The 26,077-nt window shown below is 37.5% G+C and overlaps 1 protein-coding gene and 1 non-coding gene across 7 annotated transcripts in view; both read right to left on the reverse strand.

Annotated features, from left to right (window-relative positions):
• CTNNA2 (catenin alpha 2) overlaps positions 1 to 26,077 on the reverse strand; it is a 1,197,048-nt gene that overhangs the window by 992,028 nt on the left and 178,943 nt on the right. The gene's annotated exons all lie outside the window — the stretch shown is intronic.
• On the reverse strand, positions 14,679 to 14,785 carry LOC113632221 (U6 spliceosomal RNA). Its single transcript, XR_003437740.1, has one exon. It is a non-coding gene; the product is annotated as a U6 spliceosomal RNA (small nuclear RNA).

The raw sequence follows: 26,077 nt of genomic DNA on the forward strand, positions 1-26,077 counted from the left end.
ACTAAACTGGTGCTCAGTAAATACCGATTGAATAAATGGCTGAAGGTAGGAGCTGAAGAACATTAGGATGACAAGTTGACCTAGATTAGACTAGCCATTGGGGTGTTGGAAGACTTTCTGTAAAGACAAGTTTGGATGAATAAAGAGCTATTTGGATGCAGTAGTATGGCACAGTGATTAAGAGAATAGGTTCTGACATCAAACCTGCTTGAGCTCTGTGTGACCCTTGGCAAGTGGCCAGAGTGTTCTATAACACAATTTTCTCATTTGGGGGATGCAAATGGTACAATTTCATAAAAACGGAATGTGCTCACACTAGTGGAACATAGTGCTTGACACAAAATAGTGCTTGACACAAGCAATAGTGCTTTTGTGCTTGACACAAAATCAATAAAACATATCTATCATTAGTACTGATATCAGGCAGAAAGGAATCTAACCTCAAGGACTCTAAGGACTAAAAATGAGAGCTTGTATTTTATTTTTCATCAATAAATTTATTGACTCGCTGCACAAAAAATGTGTCCAGTAGAACCAATCTGATTTGAAAGATTGGAATAAAGAATAGAAAACTGATTTATCCTTAGAGCTAGAGTCCACAGATACGCAATACATCTAGAATTACATCTCTATATGTAGAGAGATAAGGAGGCAGAGTCAGGTTTCTCACATGCACTAATATATTGCAAGTGGCCGACTGAAGGTGCAGGGCTCATGACTGAGTTGGACAGCTTTGCCAACTGCCAAGAGATAAGAAGAAAGGCGGCCTTCTCCTTAACACAGCCTAAACCTCCCGCCACCAAATCTGTTACCTCCATTCCCTAGGAGGTGGCAGTAGACAAGGGCAGTGACAAACACAGGGTGCTTTGGATGGAAATTGTCCTTAATATTTTACCATGGTGTTTCACAGGGCTTGCCACCTTTTACTCATTTTTGTAGCATCTCAATCTCTCTGCCCTTATTTTCCATTCTAAGGAGGGCATACAGCAAGGTTGTCCATAGGTCACTTACTCCCAGAAGTTCAGGTGAAGCCCCCATTGCTGATTTTGGGCAAGAAGTGACTGGAGATGGCCAGCTCTATATGATTACTGACACCTGGCTCCCCTGGCAGCCCCACTGTCTTAGAAGCCCCATCCCTCTCTCCTTCTTGGGCTGAACAGAACAGGATGGTATCAGCATCAGAAGTGCTATGGGGGGCTTCCCTGGTGGCGCAGTGGCTGAGAGTCCGCCTGCTGATGCAGGGGACGCGGGTTCGTGCCCCGGTCCAGGAGGATCCCACGTGCCATGGAGCGGCTGCGCCCATGAGCCATGGCCGCTGAGCCTGCGCGTCCGGAGCCTGTTGCTCTGCAACAGGAGAGGCCACAGCAGTGAGAAGCCCGCGTACCAAAAAAAAAAAAAAAAAAAAAAGAAGTGCTATGGGGTTAAATCACAGTATTCCTGTAGGCCGTAGGGAATAAAAAATGCAATTCTTATTGTGAAAATTTTAAAATAGTTTTTATGATGAGTATAATACTATCTATAATACTATGATAATTACTGCACAGATGTTACATACATAACCAGCGACACTGAAATTCTTGCTAGCAAGATTCCTTGTTAGCACTGCAAAGAGATATAAATTGATTACTGAATATATGTGAATAAAAAAAGAATTTTGCAAAGTTGGCTCAGTATGGAAATATCCCTAGGATTTTCTAGGTTCGGTAGGTGGAAAGATTTATTTTTCTTTGAAGGAAGTAACTTTTTTTTTGAAGGATGGGTCCTATGGTGTGTATTGGAGGGGTTTGGCTTTTTTAAAAGTCTTGTATTTGTTGTAACTGTTCATATCTTTTCTGTGTTGAATTCATTATTCTCATGGTACTGGCCTTTTAAACTACATGCCTCTGAGTCTTTCAATTTATAAATATGTTATCTTCATAAATATTGTAAAAACAACAAAAAAGTAAAAACTATTAGTATACTATGAATGTGGATTATTGTATAGATTTTTGTACATAGATGTTTGGTCTTGAATTAAAAATATATTTCAATATAATATTGTTTACAATTATAAGCTAACATTTATTGAGCCCCTACTTTCTCTCTCTCTCTCTTCTCTCTCTCCAATTTATTTCTTAGAATAAAAACAATGAGTTATGTGATTTTATTATCATCATCTTACACATGAAGCAATAGGAACAGAAAAGTGAAGTAACTAACTCAAAGTCATAGACAAGGTACATGGCAGATCTCATTAATGATCAAGTATATCAAATTTCTAAGATTTACTAATTTTATTCATTATTTATTATGATTTTAATCAGGAAAACTTATAAATATTACCTTGTCACTATGTCCTACAGGCATATTGGAAAGGTGGTTTTTGTAGTTTTTTAGTATATTTAGTATGTTAGTATAGTTAGTAGTATATTTTTCAGTATGAATTTTATTTAAGATACAGAGTCAAGTCAAATGAGTGCAGAAAACGTATCTGTTCACTTAAAATTCTATTCACTACTCACTTTATAAACATAGGAGGATCAAATAGAATATTTTCTACTAATTTTTGATAAATCGTGACAAATGTGCACTCAAAGATGTGACAGCCTACTGGAAAATTGCCCTTTACCACAGTATTGCTGAGAAAAATATCCTCAGAGTGTCTTTTTAGCCAGTCTGTTCTCAGCTTCTTTCTCCAAAAAGAAGATTAGGTTTATCAGGACCAAAGTGTAAAATAAGCTACATTTATCTCAAGACCACATACACATGATGCATGAGCACACACACTCACATATGCACATACACGTACACACATACACACACACATGCACACCTCCCCTATCATATCTTGCTCTTTGCTTCTTGCTTCCTTACCTCATTCCCAAAGAACTATGTACTCAGTAAACTATAAAATAATCCTTACTAATATATTGGGAGTGAATTACTCAAACATTATTCTTCCAAAAAGGGGCAAATTTAGCTTGACCAATGAAATGGACACTACCTTGGTACCAAACAATTATATTTCATTTATGATCATTTGAAAATTCACTTATACTCAATGAAAATATTATGTCTTACAGTTCACACTTTGTGTTGCTATTTAAAATTTTAAACAGAGACGAAACTCCAAATGGTACCATATAATGAAATCACTGAAGTAACTGAAATTCTACTTCTGCATCTTATTTATTGCTATACTTCCAATTTACTGTATAAATGCAAGAATATATAGTACTACAGGTTCCAGAGACACAAACTACATCCTAAGAGAACTTGAAAAATTCCAGACTGGTAAGAACTTAAAAATTACTCTTGAATTGAACATATAGTCTACAAACCAAGTGTATAGGTGGGAGTTATCGAGATTAGCTCCTATATGATACATTATACCTAAAATATAAAAGATACTAATTTGAAGTTAATATATGTATTATTATAACTCAACTGTAACCACAGAATCTTTTCAGAACTTCCACCAAAAAAAGTTTCTTGGAGAGGAATATTTTATCACTTAAGACTGTTGAGAATTGATATAACATGGTAATAACAAAAAGTCAACCAATTTTGTATGGTTTTATCATTGTTTTTAAATTCTCTAGATTACACTCCCTTCTTGCTGGTACCTGGGGTACTCCAACCACCATCCTCTGATGCAACACTGAGTCAAGAGAAAATCTGTTTGGTGAGTTTCAACTGAAATATCATGTGAATGTGATGTATAACTTGTAAATTAGTATACCAATGCAAGGTACTAATTTGTTTTAACAGTGTGCTCTGGAAGACTGAAAGGGCCTGTTCACAAAAGAATGCTTCACTATTGACAACGTTTCAGATGACTTCAGGGAGGAGATGTGCTTGAGAATGAGGTCTAGTCTGGCACTCTTGGCTTTATACCAAAAAGAGATACATCCATAAAGCCAGGCAAGGAGTTCTGCAATGTGATCAAACACAAGTTACGCATGAGAAAATTATCCTAGTATATTCTTTGCAACACTTTTGAAAACGCAACTCAAAGATGTAGTTTCTAGTTACATATGCTAGATATCCAGGAAACTGTAAGGAACTGAACTTGACTGGTTGTGTTGACAGAGTGTCAGAACTGCAGGCCATTGCCAGAAGAAAATGTGGGAGTGTAATACACAAGAAATGGAGGTGCATCACTGATTCTTTTTAATGCATGGAAGTTTACAGTAGCAGTGATTGAGTTCAGACTCTAGTTCTACAAAGCTTGTCAGGAGGGGCACTGCATAACTGTGGGGAAACTATTTTCACACTCCAATTAAACTAACATCTTGGTGAGTCTAGATTTTTAAAATTAGGTTTCAGATGAAACTCGCTAAATTCTATTTAAATTGTTAAGACATATTGATATATCACTCTGCTCTAAAAATGACTAAAAATTCACCAAAGGCTACGTGGCCTTGGGCAAACCAGTCCTCTCTGGCCTTAAAGTTCCTCCTGTGTAAAATGAGAGTTTAGACTTGATCATCTCTGACCTTCCAATTATAATTTTAGATCTATGGTCTGATATATACAACAGCTTAGGAAAGATAGCAATTAACGTCGCTTGAGTGCTTGTCTCACCTGAAAGAAATCTGAGCTCTGTTAAAACCTGCTTTTCTTAGCTCAAAGACCATACTGACTTGACAAAATTAAGTTATATAAGAAAAGTCTTCCTACAAAAGGCAATTCCAAGGATTTAAGTTTGATTCCAGGATTATTTCAAATTATTCAGGTCTGTATACTAAAGTGTGGTCAAGATGACAACTCTGCCCTAACCGCAAATACCTGTAAATGAGTGTGAAAGAATCCATGACCTTCAAAAACTAACAGAATTGAGCTTAGCAGTCGTTAAAATTCTAAATGTATTCAATGTTTTTCCAAAGGCAGTATTTCCTTTAAAAAAGGCAATGTAGGAAAAGCTTTTCTTATTTTGCCTAAATTACCAAACAAAGAAGTAAGGCATGGTTTAATACGGCGCTGGAGATCCTACCATATGATGCTGCTTTAGGCAGATATAAAATGGGTAATTTTCCTTTAACAACAACAGACGGCTTGTGTTTTATTTCTTGAGTTTGCCATGAATCACTATAGAATTCACAGCAAAGTAAATGAGAATGTGTTCCTTTCTTGACTCCCTGCCATTGTTAATTCCCTATTTCTTTTTTTTTTTTTTTTTTTTTGCGGTACGCGGGCCTCTCACTGTTGTGGCCTCTCCCGTTACGGAGCACAGGCTCCGGACGCGCAGGCTCAGCGGCCATGGCTCACAGGCCCAGCTGCTCCGCGGCATGTGGGATCCTCCCGGACTGGGGCACGAACCCGTGTACCCTGCATCAGCAGGCGGACTCTCAACCACTGCGCCACCAGGGAAGCCCTTAATTCCCTATTTCTTAAAGGTAGAATGAGTTTTAAGAAAGCCATGTGTTGTCAACAGTACTTCCTATTAAAATTCCCTTTAGTTCTTTATGTGACGACATGATAGAATTCAGAACAATGACTGATTTAAATTAACACAGCAGAAAAAGTCTTACCAAAAAAGTCCTCAGTAACATCCAGCACTCATATAATCACTAGATATGCTTTGAGGTTTATAATTACTTCTCTGACACCCTCTATTCACATGTGAAATCATTTCTCAATGTAAGAGAACAGAAATGAGGCTTAAATACTAGTCTTTATAGAATACAGAATTATTCTAAGCGTTGACCAAAAAAGTGCAATACACCCCTCACCCTATCTCAGTTAAAAATAAATTCTTCTAAAACACAGAGCTGGAAATTTGTTGCAATGATAATGCTGTCCAAACAACCAACAACAGAAAATTAAATGGTTGAATATTTTCTTTCATAATATATTTTTTCTTTGTTTTATAGTCTAAACATTTTTTCTTTGTGAACCTTAGTTAGCATAAAAAACTTCATGAATAGCTCTCCTGACTCACAGCCACTTAATGTCTTCCTTAAAACCAAATCTATAGAATTGAAGTTTTAACTGTAATATTTCTAAGTTAAGTAAGGCGATTTGACTGCACTATAAAAAACATTAAGTTTGTGGTTGCCGTGAGGTTGTCTGATTTCTGAACTCTGTAGTCTAATTTCTCCCAACAGGTAGAGGAAGCCTGTCCATATCTTTGAATAATGTTCTCCAAAATTTATTACTATTTAGGTTATTCATATTGGTACATGAAAACTTTATATGAATGATATTATAATATCTAGAAAAAACACTGCCCTCAATTTTTCCTAAGCTCGCCACATTGATCCCATCAGAAAATATCCATAACCACAAACCTCAAATGGTCCCTTAGGGATGCCCTAAAATCCCACTCTCATTATCACAATGATTACTTCATATCTTTTCCTCAAACCAGTTCTGTCTTCTCCTACTTCATTCTCAGCTGATAACCACCTCGTCTCTTGTTTAATGTTTCTGGGAAAAACAGAAGTGATGAGAAGATGACATACATACCCCACCACCACCTCTACCCACCACTTGCCCCTATACCTTGGACTCTGACTTTCCTCCTGTGGAACTACCCTCCTGATAAAGTTCCCATGTTTCCACTGAATGCTAATAAACAGCTTTGTTTTCTCACTTGAACCAACCCATCTTGACTATACAAAGACATTGTCCCTGCAATTGTATCACTCTCTCTTGGAATCATCAATTTTTTTGTCTCTTCCGAATCATCCCCATTGGTGTAAAAACACAGTGTGTTCACTGATATTGGCAGCTTAATTTTAAATTAATTTTTAAAAAGCAGATGAAATGAATGGATAAATGAATAGATGTAAAATAAAGCAAATGCAGCAAAATGCATAGAATCTAGGTGGTACGGCTATGAACACTGAACTGTTACATTCTTTCAACTCTTCTGTATGTTGGAAAAATTCCACAATAAAATATTATAAAAAATCATAGTCTAATTTCTTGCAACTTAAAAAAAAATTTCCTCATCTACTTCTAGTACCACTTATTTCTTTGTTTCCCCCACTCCTACAAAGTATTGCCTAAACGTTTTGACTTTGATTTCACTTCATTGTAAAAGTTTATATAAGGGGATAGCATGGAATGACTTTCTATTGCTAATGTCCAAACATTCTGTATCTTTATAATCAAATCATATCTCATATATATCTTACCGGCTTCTTTTTGCATCCAGCCTGAAAATCTTTGTCTTTTAATTGGAGTACTTAGTCTGTTTACATTAAGTGACTACTGTTATACCATTACCAATATATATCTTAGTATTGCTCTATGTAGTAGACTGCATGTGATCATCTCCATGGTACACATTAAGAGGGTAGTGAAATAACATATAGCTAACAAGCTAACAGCAATAATTGACTAAAAATGGTTAAATAATATAAAAGGAAGCAAGGGGAAAAAAACATAGGACAAATCACTACTTTTACCACAATCTGGACAATGCAACAATCTGAGACTAGTTAATTCCTATTTACTGCTGATTCTATCCTCACGCATGTGTATGTGTATGTGTGTATGTTATGTGTGCATGTCTATGTGTCATATATTTAATTCTTTTCATGTTTCACTTTAAAAGACATTATTATTATAGTTTTACATAGTCAACATTCATTTGGATTTACCCACATATTTACTCTTTGTTCCACATTCTTTTCTTTATCTCTATGCTTCCATCCAAGCTCATTTTCCTGCATGAAGAACACTCAAGTATTTTCTTTTAGTGTGGATCTGCTGGTGATAAATTCTCAATTTTTGTTTACATGAAAATGCATTTATTTCAACTTTATTTTTGAATAATATCTTGCCTGGATAAAAATTATAGGATAGCAGTTTCTTTCAGTACTCTGATTAGTTCATTCCATTAATTTTGGCTATCATTGTCACTAGCTAAAAGTCACTTGTCTCTTATTTTGAGGTTAAAGTTCTCTCTCTTTTTAAGGTAACATGTCTTTTTCCTCTGAGTGCTCTGAAAATTTCCTCTTTACCTTTGATTTTTGATGTTTTCTTAGGAAATAACTACGTGCAATTTTCTTGAAGTGCATGGCACTTTTGAATCTGAGTAGTAATGTCTTTCATTTTAATTATGTATCAGCTTTCATGTTTTTCAACCTCTTGTCTCTGTATATTTTATTCTGGATATTAATTCTGACTTATCTTTCAGTTCACAAATTCTTTCTTCAGGTTTGTCTAATCTGCCTGCTACTAAAGCTATTAACTAAAGCAACTGAATTCATTTCAGTTATTGTAGCTTTCAATTATAAAATTTCTATTTTATTCTTTTTTATAGCTCCCTCCATCTTGCCATTTAATTTCCTGAACACATTAATTTACAGAACTTTAATATCCCTGTTTGATAATTCTAATATTTGCATCATTTGTGGATTAATTTTAAATTATATTTTCTCTTTTTTTAGTCAATATTGTTTTTTCATGCCTTGTTATTTTTAATGTAATATCACAACTTGTACTCTATGTACTATATACTTAAATATCAATACTATATTCTTATACACTTATAGTAAATAAGAAGTTAGAGATGATGATATCTTCTTCCAGAGAGAAATTAGTTTGGTTGTGAGCAAAATATTATGGTAAAGATAGATCATCTTAATCTAATGAGAGACTGAGCTGATCTGAAACTGGGCTTTAGTCTTTGTAAGATCTGATCCCCACACTTCACCCATTCCAGAGTCCCAGGTAAAAATGTGGGCTACTGTGGCATATCATAATTTCCAAAGATGGTTCTAACAATCTATGTCCATTTATCTTGATCCTGAGCATGCCTCTGTAACAACCTTATCAATATATTAGAATAGAAATCCTAGCCTGTGACTTTTGACTATAGATCACAAAAATGCCCTGCACTTGTGTCTCTTTTTCTTTGAGATTCTCATTCTTGAAACTCAGCCACAATGCTACGAGGAAGCTCAAACTAGAAAATTTGGAGATAATAAACGCACAGGCCACATCTTGTGTTTGGGATGACATCCTCAGCCAAGGTTCCAGCTGACAGCCAGCATCAAGTCCTACATACATGTGTGAAGGCTCCTCCTCCTCCAGACTGTGATTCTAGTCCCCAGACATCATGCTACCCCCAGCCTTTGAATCTTCCCAGCTGAAGCTTCAAACACTATGGAACAAAGACAAGGCACCCTGCTGTAACCTCAAAGAATTCATGAACCACAGAATCTCTTAGCATAATAAAATAGTTATGCAACACTACATCTCAGGTGATTTGTATGCAGCAATAGTAACTGGAACAGGTGTCTTCTAGACCTTTTGTTCCTGAACTTCAATTTCTGTCCCCTTAGACTAGTGAAACTACCAAAAGCTCTTCTCAATCCCTCCTTGCCTTATTCACTGCTTTGTAATTGGCAGATATTCACATTTCTGGATTTTCCCTCTTTCCAAAATCTTGACCCTTCAAGAGCTTGCTCACTTAGTACTTTTCTAGTGGTTTTAATATTTTAGTTATTCTTGGTTGGGAGGGTTCATCTGAAACAATTTAATTCTTCTTTTTTGGGAGCATATGTCAACTCAACCCATGGAATTTTTAGTTTAAATCATTATACACACACACTTCCACCTATATTTTTAATTTCTAAAAGACCTATTTAGGTCATTTTAAATTGTGTTGTTTTTAAAATCTTTTTATTGCTAACATTTTTAAGCCTCTCTTAATTCTTAAAACATATTAGAAAAATTTATATTTTATATTTATGTCTGATAATTCTATTATCTGTAGCTTTTATGAATGTGATTCTCCTGTGCTTTCTGTTTATTCTACTGGCACTTACTTATGGTATATATTAATACCTTTTTGCCTTAAATACATTATTTCTTAAATACATCTTAAAAATATCTTGGAAATTATTTATGCCTTATGTGAAATTTTATATTTCCAGAAAATCTGTTTCTGCCAATTACTTTGTTCACTATCATCCTGGCATCAACTTATATTAAATTCTTCATTTGGGGTTTGACCACACAGTATGAATTCTGGCTGCAAAACTTGTCGAAGGCCAACTCAAATTTTCAAGGGGCACATTTTTTTTCCTCCGCTCAGGCCCAGGTTACTAAAGACAAGATGGTTTCACTCTTTGTGGATTGAGTTTACTGATAGTTTGCTGTTGTCCTTTGGTATTCCCACTCTATGAGGGGAGTTTTTATTTACCTCTCCATCTCTACCACAAAACAGACTTTATATCATGTCTACTCTGGGCTATGCATCCTTCAACAGAAAACGGAAACAAGCCTTGCCACATAACCTAAGGTTGAAATTTAGTTCGGTCACTTATCTTTCAAGCTTGCCATTTTCTCTTCTTTTATTTGTTTTAGCATTTTGGGATTTGTTATTGTTTTCCCAGGTCACAATGCATTTGAAGGATGCTTGTACATTTTGTCTAGCTTCTTAGTTCTATTCATTAAAAGAATCACTCAGATACCCAGTGAACTTTGTACAGTCCTTCAAGATGGCAGCCAGGAATCCAGATATATATGTGAGTTTTACGTGATAGACCCAGTTAAAAAAGGTATCACACAATGCAAACAAAACAAAGTGGGTTCAGTCATGAGAGATGCCAGTCTGTTCCCTCTGGCCAGTGAAAATGAAAGTGAAAGCTGATTAAGAAAGCATCTGGAAGTGCAAAATATGGGCCCAAATTACATGTTATGGCTTCTTGCTGCAGCTTAACACTGTAATATCTAAACTATTTTTGTTCTTAACTCAAATTCTCTTTTGTATGCTAATAAACAGTGGAGGGCTACTGTGCCCCTAAGACCTTGAAAATGAGGGAACGAGATGACTTTTTGAAAGTTAAACTGAAATTTACCACTTGGATCTGAAGTGAGCCAGGGGTATCACACTGCCCCAGTACGTTGTCCTTACATTTTATGCACCTAAACCTCTTGATTCCATGCTCACCGAGCAACCTCCTGATTTCCATGTAAGCCTATCTGTGAGCAGAGAATATGCTGATCATGCTGACAGGACTATTTCTAGTCTGGGTTACAGTGATTTCTCTTGGTAAATCAATAAAGTGATGTCTGGGTCTGATTTGGCTTCCCTTATAGCTTAACTAAAGCGTGACATAAGCTGATTATGCTGACAGGAACATTTCTGCTGGGTGTAACCACTCAGTTTCTCACTTTAAACTAATGGAGTGGCATTTTAGGTGTCTCCCGAGTTCCTTCATGAATTTTAATTAGCTCTCAGTCCTCTCTCACTCTAGATGTTGACCAAGTCAGTATTTTTCAAATCCAGATTTCCATGTCATCAGGAACACAATGTACAATTCCAGTGTATGTGAAAACGGAATAGTACAGGACATTCTCCTGGAATAATATTTAACAGAAACAGTAGGGGAAAAGACAGAGTTGCCTTTTTTGTTAAAAGAGCAAATATAGGGCTTCCCTGGTAGCACAGTGGTTGAGAGCCGCCTGCCGATGCAGGGGACGTGGGTTCGTGCCCTGTCCGGGAAGATCCCACATGCCGCGGAGCGGCTAGGCCCGTGAGCCATGGCCGCTGAGCCTGCGCGTCCGGAGCCTGTGCTCTGCAACGGGAGAGGCCACAGTAGTGAGAAGCCCATGTACCTCAAAAAAAAAAAAAAAAAGAGCAAATATATTCTACAAAATTTATATTCATCTTAAAACTAAAACTGAGATTCTAAGAAAGTTGCCACTTGCTACCAACCATGTGTGTGTGCCTGAATCACCAGACGCCCAGGGCTACTTCAGTGGCAAAGTTGGTGAGTCAATGCTTGGAGGACACCATCGAGCACCACTTCACATTCACGTCTTCCACTGGTTGGCTGGTTGTTTGTTCGCTTTTTTAAACGACTACTATACTTCCTTTTCTGGTCCCTCCTTCTCTTTCCCATTCTGCTGATCAATCTGCTTATAATGTGGAGAAATTCTATTTTGTGTTAATGGTAGACTGATTTTTTTTGTTTCTCAAAGTATAACCATTACCCAGTTCAATTAATAAGTAAGAAATAGACTAGAAACTCAATTATTACCTACATAAAGTATTTTATAGCTAGTCTATATGAAAGCCACACTAAGCTATCTTGGAAACATTTATACTTGGTTTACTCTCAAGGACTGAGCAGAAAGTTTTCATGTTTCACACTTTCCTCCTTTGGCTCTGGGAATTAGCATGGTAGCTATAAATAAGGCTGGGTTTAGAATAAGGAATAGCATTCAACTATCTCCTTACCCAAACTCTTCAATGATTTCCTCTTGCCTTTAGGATAAAGTTCAATGCCCTCAGCATGTAGTAGACCATGATCTGTCTCCAGCTCACTTCTCAGAGGCTCATTTCTTGCCCCACCTTGCCCTCAATGTGCCTACCTGCCAGATTGAAATTCTTTCAGTTTCCTAATCACTCCATGCTCATTCCCACATCAGGGTCTTGGAATTCCATGTTTCCTCTGCCCTGAACACCCCATCCAGCTGTCATCTGATAGTTAACTTCACTCTTCAGATCTCCACCTAAATAGGAAGCCCCTTCCATTCGGCCTTCCATGCTTGGCTCGCATGCCCCTCACTGTAGGACTTCAGTGGTCAGTGCTCTGTGCATGCCCTCTCATTGCATTTTCAATATTTCATTACAGAATCTCTTGTTTGCTTCTCCATATCATTTTACGGACTGCAAGTGAACTACAACACTAATTCCTCTGCATCCTTCAGCTACTTACTCCTTTTAGAGCTTTTGGCAGAGGATGCTAACTTCCATCCTTTATCCATTCTTCCTTTCTTCCTTGTTGCACCCACAGTTTAGCTGGGTGTCTGGTTGTTCAATACAGAGTATATTTCTCAATATCCCCTGCAACTAAATGTGGCCAGGGAATGTGAGCAGAAGGCTTATGTGCAGTTTTCAGGTCATCTCCACAAGGACACTTATCCTGGATTCTCTGTCCATCTTCTTGATGGCTAGGAAAGGGTGATGGTTTGGAGCTAAACTTGGAAGGCACATGTTGAAGTTGGTATAAATACCCCACTAAGCCTATACTCCTCAGTTCACATTACTGTGCAGGAGAGAAATAAAACTGTATCTCTTATTTGAGTCATTTAAGACAATCAAATCTCTGTGTTACAGCAGCCAAGAACACAGAGGTCAATTTAGATGTCATTTCTTCCAGGATACTTTCATGTGTCTATTACCAGACTATAAATTCCATTAAGACCAGATACTGAATTCACACTTGTTTAATGACACATAAATTAATAAATGAACGAATGACTCCAAGAATCTAGTTATATACTAACCTAATTTATGAATACAATTTCAAAACTTTACAATAAATGGTAGCATAAGTAATTAAGTAGTATCTGTAAAAAATAAATTAGCAGGAATAATATATTTAATTACAGAGTATGAGAATATTTAACATCAGTATATCTATTAATATTATCCCATAAATCAAAGTATAAGGAAAATACAATCACCATAAGGTGAAATCTTGGAGCAAAGGGAGAAAGCAATCCTCTCTCATGAAGTAATGTACTCTCTCCACCATCAGCATTAATTGTAGCATCCTCCAGCTCATGAGGAATTGGGTAGGAGAGCTGAGCTCACATAGCCCAGAAGAAGGACTAGGAAAGAGGTCAGCTCAGGAGGGACAAAGAAAGCAAAACATTTAAAGGAAACTCTGACAACCCTTCAGTCTCACCTATTGACATAGAGTAAAGGAAATGTGTATCTTCATTTCATGGCAAACAAAGCAGCATGCACTAATCAATTGGCCATGGACCAAATTCCCTCATGCAACTTATCCAAAACAATTATTGTACTTGTCACTTGTTGCTGTTGTTATTTTTGTTTCTGTTTTCAAATAATTCAATAAAGTGTTGGAAACTTTTATGCAAATAACTGTCTCATCTTACACACAAAAATAATAGCCAATGATAAATGACTTTGTACTGTATATCAGAGTATGTGCTAAAAGCAATTTACATACATCATCTCTGAAATCTGTTTAAAAACAATCTAGTAGATCCCTATCATCAGTGTTGATTCACATTATTTTTATTTAACTATTATATATACACATTAAAATGTAATTACAGTTTTTTAAACTAAAATTCATGACCCATTATTGGGTTGCAAAATCAATTTAATGATTTGAGGTCACTTTTTAAAAATTTTTATAGAATAAATTATACTACAATAGGGCAGGGCAGTGGAAAAGAGAGAAAATACCAGAAAGCAGTGCCTGAAGTATGCACAAATGATGTTCCTTGGAAAGTTTTATTTTGGTTAAATATACACACACACACACACACACACACACACACACACACACACACACACATATCTCCACCCAAAAACTATATGCCAAAGAGGTTAGAACTGCATCATTCTTAGGTCCCCTTACTCTTAGTTGCATAGCCAAAAGCCTATTGACCTCATAGTTGTAACATGCTCTCACTTGCTTTTTATCCTGGCTCCACTACCTCACTCCAACTGTCCAGTCTTGAGCCCCCATTGGATTGTTACACCCTGGATTCAGATTGCCTTCTGTTCTTCAGTGGTTTGAAGTAGGAAAGATTAGCTTTGGGGCAGAGTGCTATGAGGGAGACTTTCCTTCAGTGACACCGAGTTCCATTTCTCTGGGGCGACCTACTGTTCCTCCCCCATATATAAATAGGAATTCAGGCTGTGCATCTGGGACCACAAGACCCAAATGATTTTTTTTTTTTGCAGTAAAAATATGGAACTCTTCACGAATTTGCGTGTCATCCTTGCGCAGGGGCCATGCTAATCTTCTCTGTATCGTTCCAATTTTAGTATATGTACTGCCGAAGTGAGCACGACCCAAATGATTTTTAAATCTTGATTCTAATTCTCCCAACCGCCACACCACGTAAGTTGTTACCTTTGACTGTATGTGTTGGGGGTGTAGGTGCATTTCCCCAAGCACCTGCAGTACCTGCAACCAATGAGGAATCTCTCCAGGAATGTAAATTTCAATTTTAAATTGTCAAAATAATCTTGAGAAAGAAGAACACAGCTGGAAGAATCACACTCTCTGGATTCAGATTATACTACAAAACTACATCATCAAAACAGCATAGTACTGGCCCAAAAATAGATACATAGATCAATGGAACAGGATAGAGAGCCCAGAAATAAACTGATGCACTTATGGTCAGATAATCTATGACAATGGAGGCAAGAATATACAATGGAGGAAAGACAGTCTGTTCAATAAGTGGTGCTGGGAGAACTTCTACATGTAAAAGAATGAAATTAGAACATTCTCTAACACCATACACAAAAATAAACTCAAAATGGATTAAAGATCAGAATGTAAGATGGGATATTCTAGAGGAAAACATAGGCAGAACACTCTGACATAAATCACAGCAGTGTTTTTTTTTTTTTTTGGATCCCTCCCCTAAAGTAAAGGAAATAAAAGCAAAAATAACCAAATGGGACCTAAGTAAACTTAAAAACTTTTACACATCAAAGAAATCCATCAACAAAATGAAGACAACCTACTGAATGGGAGAAAACATTTGCAAAGGATATGACTGATAAGGAATTAATATCCAATATATATAAACAGCTCATACAACTTAACATCAAAAACTCAAACAACCCAATTGAAAAATGAGCAGAAGAACTAAATAGATATTTTTCCAAAGAGGAAATGCAGATGGCCAGCAGGCACATGAGAAGATGCTCAACATTGCTAATCATCAGGGAAATGCAAATCAAAACCATAATGAGATATCACCTCACACCTGTCAGAATGGCTGTAATCAAAAAGAACACGAATAGCAAATGTTAGCAAGGATGTAGAGAAAAAAGAACCCACATACACTGTTGGTGGGAATTGGTGCAGCCACTTTGGAAAACAATATGGAGGTTTCTCAAAAGACTAAAAATAGAACTACCCTTTGACCCAGCAATTCCACTCCTGGATGTACATCCGAAAGAAACAAAAACACTAATTCGAAAGATACAGGCACCCCAATGTTCACAGTGACATTATTTACAATTGCCAAGATATGGAAGCAACCTGTCAGTCAACAGATGAATGGATAAAAAGATGTCTCATATATATATATATATATATATATATATATATATATGACAGTCATAAAAAAATAGAATTTTCCTGTTTGCAGCAACATGGTTGGAGTGGAGGGCATTATGCTAAGTGAAATAAGATAAAGAAAGACAAATACTGTATGATATCACTTATATTTGGAATCTAAAAGATACAACAAACTAGTGAATATAACGAAGAACGAAGCATACTCACAGATATATAGAATAAAATGGTGGTTACCAGTGGTGGAGGAGGGGCAATATATATGTAGAGGAATTGGAGGTGCAAAGTACTGGGAGTAAGATAGGCTACAACAGTGTACTGTACAACACCTGGAATATAACCAATATTTTGTCATAACTCTAAATGGAGTATACCTTTAAAAATTGTATAAAAAATTAAAAATAAATTTTAAAAGTCAGTCCTAGATGGGAGTGACAGAGGTGAATGACAGAAACTGGCATGGCAAGATAAGGGTCTCTGGTGAGTGGAGACACATAGCAATTTGGGAGGGAGCCTTCTTGAGAGTAAAATGTACCAATGATCTACTTAGCATTATAAAGAGGGAAACTCCTCACATAACCTCCCCAAAGGATGGCTGGAGAACAGTCATATTTGTTACAAACACTACTTCTAAGCCAAAGGGGCCAGTAGACATTTTGGTGTTATTTAAAGCCTTTTGTTCAGGCTTTAAATCTGAGTCTTGCCAAAAGAAGGGAAGCAGATTACTTCAATTCAAATCAATTTAGGTTCAGATTTTTTATGCAAATTCTTAGCTTACAAACATTTACTCTAAAAATTTTGAAGAAAAATGATTTCACTCGACAAAAAGAAAGTAGATGTTAATCCAGCCCTCAAACATTTTTGCTCCTCTGTATTTATTAATCTGAATCACATAAAACAGAGAAGCAATGCCACTTCCTAGGAAGAAATCAAATTTCAAGTGTAATTTCTTACCAACGAAGACCTCCTATTTTACCTCAGAGATACCTTTTGGAATCCACTGAAGGGGATTTTAAGACTTTTCTCTTGGTACTGCCATAGTCAATACCATTTGCCATCTCTAGGACAAGCAGCCCAAATAAATAGCCAGACAAGTACCCCGTGAACGTAGTCAAGCTAGATAGGATTCCCAACAAAATCTTTTTCTCTTTGAAATAGTTAAATTTTCATACTGCATTCCATGTTACTTGTACACACTGGACCTACTCATTTGCATGCAAACCATATTTATATTAATGAATTTAAGTAGAAAAATGAAGGTTCAGGGAATTCCCCGGCGGTCCAGTGGCAAAGACTTGGCACTTTCACTGCGGTGGCCTGGGTTCAATTCCTACAAGCTGCGTGGCACAGCCAAAAAGTAATAATCGTAAAAAAAATTAAATTAAAATGAAAAGAAAAGAAAATGAAGGTTCAGAACTGTGTAATTATGTCCTAAAAGATGCTTTCGTTCGAAGTAACAGGAAATTTGAGGCGAATGATTTTGACTTGTGTGTGAAGCTGACTTGTGTAAAGGGGTCAGTTCAAGGTTTCATTTTGCTCCTTCTTCACTAATAACGTTTGTGGACATTTATGGATAGCAGCTCTTTTTGCTTACCTCATTTTTTTTTATTGGAGTATAATTGCTTTACAATGTTGTATTAGTTTCTGCTTATCTCATTTAACTCTCCTAAAACCCACTGACATCTGTACTGTTACCACCATCACCTCCACATTACAGAAAAGGAAATAAAGACTTAGGAAGATTAAGTAATAGGTGCAGAGATCCAGGGCTTGGAAGTGGCAGAGCTTGGATTTGAACACATGTCCGTGTGATGCCAAAAGCTGTACATTTAACAGCTATGCTGATGTGGTCTAGTCAGAGGTCCCTTTGTTAACAGAAAGGAAGGCTTTACAGAAGGTGGGAAATCTTCAGAAAAAAATGCCTCCAAGGACTGCCTTTTGGGGCAGGGGGCAGGAGAGAATAATATCATATAAAAAACTGACAGAAAAGTGTTAGATGGGATGATACAGTTATATTTTTTTAACTTCTCCAGTTAATTTCCTGTCTCCAATTGCTGTCCTGAAGTTCTGTGGAGCCGAAGGGCTCACCGCTGCACTGCAGCAGCCATTTAGAACAGGTGATGAGTGTAATTACACATACAAAGCTTTGCCCTGATCAAAAAGTCACCTTCCCTCTTTCCAGAATTTTACAACAATCCCCTGGTGACAGCAGCAATAATAGTTCACAGTTATGTTGACTTTTCCCCATACTGAAAACACCTGGAGATGAATTACACCAAGAATGTCCTAATATTAAGTTTTCCAGGAACTCTTCTGAATCAGTAACACATATTTGATGAAACTCTCTCTCAGTGGCCTCCCTGATGCCTAATGGCATTCCTGGTACTATAAGACTTCAAAAACCTCTGGAGACAAGGTCCTGCCTCCCAGTAGCTTAGAATTCCAGTATAATACACTCAAGGACAAGTCTTCATTTTATGTACACAGTCCATTTTTTTTTGTCTTTTACAATTTTATTTTATTTTTTTTACTTCTGTGAACTATTTTTGATATATTTTTTTTGCGGTACGCGGGCTTCTCACTGCTGTGGCCTCTCCCGTTGCGGAGCACAGGCTCCGGACGCACAGGCTCAGCGGCCATGGCTCACGGGCCCAGCCGCTCCGCAGCATGTGGGATCTTCCTAGACCGGGGCACGAACCCGTGTCCCCTGCATCGGCAGGCGGACTCTCAACCACTGCGCCACCAGGGAAGCCCCTGTGAACTATTTTTAAAGTAGGAAATAAGATAAAAAATGCAAGTACATCAGTAAGACTGTCCCTGTGAGGCCACTGGCAGAGCAGGAGCATCTACAGTACGAAGTGTCCTTTGTTGATTGGCCTCAAACTAAAAATAACATTCAAATACCCTATCTCTTCAGTATAAAGGAATTAGCTGGATCCACAGTGTAAATATTCATGAAAGGAAAGAGATCCTAAGGGAAGGTAAATCTCTAAATCCCTGAGACTTTCTGTTTCCTTCATTTGCTGCCTAGTTTAAAACACCACCAAAACCAAGAACTTTCATAGTAAAAGTTGCTGCCAAGTGTCAATGAGAATGAGTCCAAAAGTAAGAATAAGAACAAAAATTTCAAAATAGGAATGTTTAAACATTGCTTTCTCTTCTACCTGTGCTGCTCATGTCCCTTTCCCAATTAGTTATAAAACATTTCTGGTTCCTCAAGGAGGGATGGGAGGGATAAATAAGGAATTTGGGATTAACATATACACTACTATATATAAAATAGGTACCCAACAAGGACCTACGGTATAGCACTGGGAACTATACTCAATGTTCTGTGATAACCTCTAAGGGAAAAGTATCTGAAAAAAAAAAAAATATATATATATATATATATATATATATGTATGTATAACTGAATCACTTTGCTGTACACCTGAAACTAACACAACATTGTAAATCAACTATACTCCAATTAAAAATTTTTTTAAATAAATAAAAAAATCATTTCTGGTCCCTCAAATGAAACCTGGAGGAACCTCCAAGTCCTAACAGTTATTGTAGAAAGAGCCGAATTCGATGCAAAAGCTGCAAAGTGGGTCTAGGAGGGCCCCATGGAGATGATCTCTGTGTTCTGAAAGGGGTGGGGGTGGAGACAGAGGGAACAGCTCTTCACACTGTATCACCTGAATGAGAAGAGGTTGAACACTCCTATCCTCCCCCCTTCCCACCACACACCTCAAAGGGGAGCTTTTGCACATCTTCAGTGGAGCGGGAGGGAGAGGCTGCAGGACACTCAAAGAGTGAAAAAGCACGAGGAAAATCAGAACACATTAAGAAAGCAAATACCTGGACAGTCCTGGGAAGTGCTGACACGGAAACAAAACCCACTAGCCGGTACAGCACAAGGCGGGGCTGGCCGAGGACCCCAGAGGCGGGAAAGGGGCTCTGGTGCAGTGAGGTTCACAGCTTCACGTGAGGGGAAGGAAGAATGGGATGGAGCAGAGGCCCCAGAGCAGGATGCCTTTTTTTTTTTCTTTTGGTCTTCAAACATGATTTTTTTTCTTTTCAGATTAGAAAGGAAAAAGTTAAACTCTATTTGCAGATATCATCTTACAGGTTGAAAATCCTAGGAATATACTTTTTTTTTGCACATTTGATCAACCCATTTTATTTATTTATTTACTTGTTTTTACATTTCTTTTTAAAATATTCTTTTCCATTATGGTTTATCATAATATATCGAATATAGTTTTCTGTGTTATACAGTAGGACCTTGTTGTTTATCCATTCTCAATATAAAAGCTTATATCTGCTCACCCCAGCCTCTCACTCCATCCCTCCCCCAACACCCTCCCCCCTCGGCAACCACCAGTCTGTTCTCTATGTTCATGATTCTGTTTCTTATTCATAAATAGGTTAATTTGTGTGCACCCCTATGTTCATAGCAGCACTATTCACAATAGCCAAAACATGGAAACAACTGAAATGTCCATTGACAGATGAATGGATGAAGAAGATGTGGTACATATATACAACAGAGCAGGACGTCTTTAATGACTGCCACTGTGGACATGTGAGTCATCTCAGATCTGCCAGGAAAGGGCTTAGAGAGGTGGTGGGGAAAGGGGGTGGCGTGAGGAGCAAGGCGGGACCCCAGTTCACCCAGGCGGGGGCTTTATTATTAATACACACCTTGAATTCTCTTTCTCAGGCTGTTACCGCCTATGTGCCCATCTGAAAAAAAATTCATTCTATTCATTCAACATATTATTTTCTAGGTGTAAAACCAATCAGTTAAAGAAAGTTAAACTATATTTTAAATATTCCAGAGAAACATACTGTTAAAAATAAATGACAACAAAAGATCTGGGAAGCAAAGAACTCTTTTTTATAATGCTGATCATCACTTCCTAAATTAGCTATTTTGTAAGCATGCATTTTGGGGTCTTAATTTTCTATATCATAGGCCACACAGGTATAGTTTATTTTATACACCCACACCCCCACACACACACACAAATACAACTGAAGTAAAAATAAATAAAGACCTGAACAGCAGAGGGAGAGCTGTGAAGGCAGTGGTGACAGAAGCAGCTGTCCATAGAATCAGAGAGTGTTGAGGAACATCTGTAGATTTCAATGAGTGTTGTGATTTAGATTTTGTCTTCAAGAGAGAGGCTTTCACATTGTCAGTGAAGGAGAGAGCAAGTTTGTATTTTTAAGAGGACTCAAAAGTCTAAGAAAAATGTGAAATTTGGAAAGTTGGGAACATGACTGCCAAGACAATTGAGGCCACAATTCTACTTTGAAAGATGCAAAGAGCCCAGGAGGTGAAGGTTGATGACTCCCTTAATGGACTCAGTCAGTGAAGGGTCGGCAGCTGGAGCAAGTTGCATACAGGAACACAAGGATTTGGGGACTCAGGGACACAGCCTATCACCAAGGCCTTGGGAGGCTTTCTACTTCAAAGTATGATGATGCTTGAAATTGTAGCATTAAAATTGGGCATTGATCAGCTGGGAACTGTTGTCTCAAAACCAGGAGATCCAGGGGAGAGCTCTGGGTATAATGTAGTAGATTCTGAAAATAACTTTCTGCCTCCTCTACGTAATTTGCTTTCTGTAGACAGTTTCCTTCCCAGATCCTCAAGGACCAGCACAGCCATTACCACCACAGCCAAAATAAAAACAAGCTGTCATTTACTATGCACTTACTATAAGCCAAGTACTGGATCAAGCTTTTTGTTGTTGTTTTTTTAAAATTTTATCTATTCTTCAGTGAGCTGCAACAAATCTTAACTGCCTTTCCTGAGGACAGGGTGCCCATGTTAGACATGTCCAAAAAGTGTGGTTACTTACCAGTACTTTGTCATTTTCCACAGCATTCACGGGCCTCTGAATTCATTTCTTTTCTTTTCTGTCAAACACACCTTTTAAACCTAATTTTTAGAAATTAATGTTATTCTTATCTCCTCTATTTCATTATTTAAAGTACTCTTATGGTGGTTGCATAATCAAATGGTAAAAATATATGGAAAGAAGGTCTGCATGGGGTGAATGGTTGGGCCAATTGATGCCCAAAGTTCCTGCAAACCCCAAGCTGGATGATTTTATCATGAGAGCTAGGAGAAACCTCAAAGGTCTTATAACTTTCACATTAGGACACAAAGGCTCAGAGTATTTAAATAATTTTCCCAAAGACCACAGGGTACTTAGTGATGTTGTAGGACAGTGTTTAGAATATTAACGTGTGTGTGTGTGTGTGTGTGTGTGTGTGTCTTATTAGCACTCTTCCTTTTACCTATTTACTCTTCCCCATTTGGACCACCTAAGCCATTTGGATTTATTGCTTAAGATTAGGGAAGCTTTAGCAGAAAAGAGAGGGGAAAAAAGAGCCCCGGGAGAGGACTCAGCAAACAGATAGCAGACTTGGCAGATTACCTGATGAAGAAGAATTAGGTTACCTATCACAAGCCTAACCAAGGATTCTACAATCTGGAGGGAGACAGATTGTCTGATGAGGAAGCAGTGGGTATTTAGACAGTCACAGGCACCTGAGGAAAGAGACCCTAGATCCTGTTCCCTGTTCCCCAGATAATCCTTGAGTAAATAATCATATGTTTTATCATCAAAGGGACACTATAGATAATTACCTAAAAACACATGTAAACTCAGACTGTACTAAGCAAACCTCAAGGAGGATCACCCTAGATTTGAAGATGAGAAGGTAACAAAACCTCCCACAAAAGGCAGAAGGAACCTGTGCTCTTTTCTCAGCAAAGCCCAACAGACAGAGCAAGATCATTAAGAATCAATGAGTCTAGGGAGCTGATGTATTTATAAAGCTTTCCAGAGTTCCTCACATCTCAGCATGAATTCTTTCCACCCCAGAGTGGCTCTGAGTTTGCTATTTTAAACTTTGTAGTTTTTATTTATTTATATTTTATAATGTAGGTTTTCCTCAAATGTCTGCTGAGTCTTGATTGTATGCTCATATTTATAGCTGAAATCCCCCTTTTGCACTGTGTGCTGTACCTGTTTGTGGGGCAGAGACCCACACCAGTATCTGGACAGAATATTCAGTGACAGTGGTGAAGCAATGCTGTGGGTAGGCGCTCCTAAAACTTTTCACCTGGGCCTGGATCACCCTGGAGGCACACCTGGCTCCCTGAAACCAAGATCCCAGACTTGTTGCTCTCAACTAGATCCAGAAACCACAGTTGGTACGTGGGGCCCAGGGAGGGGCGTGAGGTCTAGAGGATGAACGAGCTTCTTTCCGACGAATCAGCACCTTGTCGCCCCTGGCCTAAGCTGACCACCCCTGATCTTAGTTTCATCCACTTCTGGATGTGAATTTAGCACCATATCTGTGTTCTCCAGCAGGAGGTACCCACGGAAGTCCTGAGCTGTAGTTTCCTTCTTCAATCAGTCTGATTTTTTGTGGATTCTTCATAATTCTTGTTCTACCAAAAGTTTTCAAACATGCTTTTGAGCTCAGCTATTTAATTATCTGTTACTTATTTAGTTAAGTATATTTTCTATCATTTCCTGGATTTTGAGGCAGGAGAGAGAGGATACAGCATGTGCTCAACCTGCCATTGTGAAATGAAAGCCAAGGGACAACTCAGCAGGGACCTGGGTGCACCAAGAGCTGGAGACCAGCTGGTCAATGGGCCTCTCTCAGGGACCCTGATGTACAGGTGCAGGTGACCCAGAGGGTTAGATAGCTGACCCAGTATCCTGACATTACAGTACATAAACCCCCCCAGAACTTAGGTCCAGTGAAACATAGGAGGAACCTAGAAATTGACTGAGAATGCATTTCTTCCTCCCCAACAGAATAAGGGCTTAAAATAGAAGTTAAATTTATTATAGAGAGAGGAAGTTGCATTTTTTATAGCCTTGTAAAGGTATCAGAATCAGAAATATTCATTCATCTTAGAAATTTTTATTGAGTAACTACTATTTGCCAAACACTGTTCTAGACCCTAAATATAGCATAAGGAAATCGAGAACACCTCCAAGACTCCTGACTTCCATTCAGTTTCTTTATTAATGAACTCCCAAAAGTACCTTGTTCTTCATAATGTAATTGAATATGTTTATAAATAAGAGATACTCAATGCTTAAAAATAATTTGAAAATAAAACTCTACCTAAAGTTGCATTCTATGCTTTAGCAATCAGATAAAGCCACATATTCGTTTTTTATAAGCTACAAAGCAATGATATAATTCCTAAGTCCCAAACAGCTTTTCCAAATCATATACAGAACATGCCTTTTCTTGATAGAAGACTAAATGCCTTATTTCAACTTTACCTAGATGCTTTCTCCACCCTCTTCATAAGAATCCTAAGTCTTTTTAATATTACAAGAAAAAAATATGCCTTATCCACAGCCATAAAATTAGATGCTATTGGTTTCTTACAGTTTGAATCAGTACCAATTACACACCCACAGGTCTCTTCTTTATTACAATGGCTTCTATTCAGCATTAGGTAACTATTTCTCCCATTTTTCTTCAGCTAAAAGTAAATTGTAAAGAAATCAATTCAGTTTGGATACGTACATTCATGACATTTATTGTATTCCTACATTTTACATCACAGAATAGGTGCTCATTATTTCAGCTAATCCAAAAGACATACAACTAAAAACAAGTTACTAATAATATCCCAGCTTGTTATTTTTTAAATATACAACTACTGTCACAAACAATAGTGACAGTAAAAAATAAGAATGCTAATGTCAATATATCAACCACTATTAACCACTAGAATTATCCAAAAGAGCATTAGCAAAGGGTACCTAATAAATATTTCCTGTGGTAATTCTAGATGGAACTTAAATCCAGCTGGCAATAACATACAGACACTTTAGAAAACAGCTCTCAGAACCAAGTGCTTTTAAAGACTCGGGATTTTTCTTGAATATCAGTTGAAGTTGCCAATAATAAAAAAAAAAAGTCAACGTGAAATCAGCTTAGTGTACTTAACAAGTATTTTGATGGCATTAACCACCTTCATGTCATCTCTCATTGGCTGTTTCCCATTTATTTATATATATATATATGTGTGTATATATATATGTTTCATCTGTCCTATTAAAAGTAAACATATAGCTGATTCACTTTGTTGTATAGCAGAAACTAACACAACATTGTAAAGCAATTATACACCAATTAAAAAAAAAAGTAAATAAGAGATGATGGTAAGTCAGAAATGGGTACAATCATAGGCTAGAGAGCCTAGAGAACTTTTTAAAAAAGTTCTCTGTTTATCCGATATGGTGTTCTCATTGTTATGATGATTTACTATGGGGCCATGCCACTTAGCAATTTCTTATCCATTCTTTTCTCTCCTGTGAGTTTTCTTTGAAGAATGGCACATTCTTGGACTAGACAACAGCAGACAAGGGCAGATAACATGATGCACATAAATTGAAGCTGCAGAGGTAGCACCAAGCAGTGAAGATGGAAGATGCGAGGGGTCTGGAACACAATCTGTGTTTCTCCTTGAAATTAACTGTTGCCTTTCCAACAAACCAAATTCTCCAGACCCTGCTCAATATTTACTTCCTTCAAGAAGCTTTCTCCAAAGCAGAGCACTGACTTTTCTAACAGCTATATTGAAGCCAAGGTGTCATATTCATTTGAATATACAGACAGTCCCTGTCTTACGCTGTTTCAACTTATAAGTTTTCAACTTCACAATAGTGGAAAAGGGATACACATTCAGTAGAAACTATACTTCGATTTTGATATTTGATCTTTTCTCCGGCAAGATATATGTGGTATGATGCTCTCTCCTGCTGCTGGGCAGCTGCAGCCACAACTTTCAGTCACCCACGAGCCCAAGAACACAGAGGAAATAACCAATTCACTTACAACCAATCTGTTTTCCACTTTCAGTACAGTATTCAAAATTACATGAGATGGTCAACACTTTATTACAAAAGAGGCTTTGTGTTAGATGATTTTTGCCTACCTGTAGGCACATGTAAGGCAGTGTCAGCTAAGCTATGCTGTTTGGTAGGTTAGGGGTA

This window comes from Aethalodelphis obliquidens, unplaced genomic scaffold (assembly GCF_003676395.1).
Source record: "Aethalodelphis obliquidens isolate GAN/ISIS:26980383/991018 unplaced genomic scaffold, ASM367639v1 scaffold35, whole genome shotgun sequence".
Classification (NCBI taxonomy): domain Eukaryota; kingdom Metazoa; phylum Chordata; class Mammalia; order Artiodactyla; family Delphinidae; genus Aethalodelphis; species Aethalodelphis obliquidens.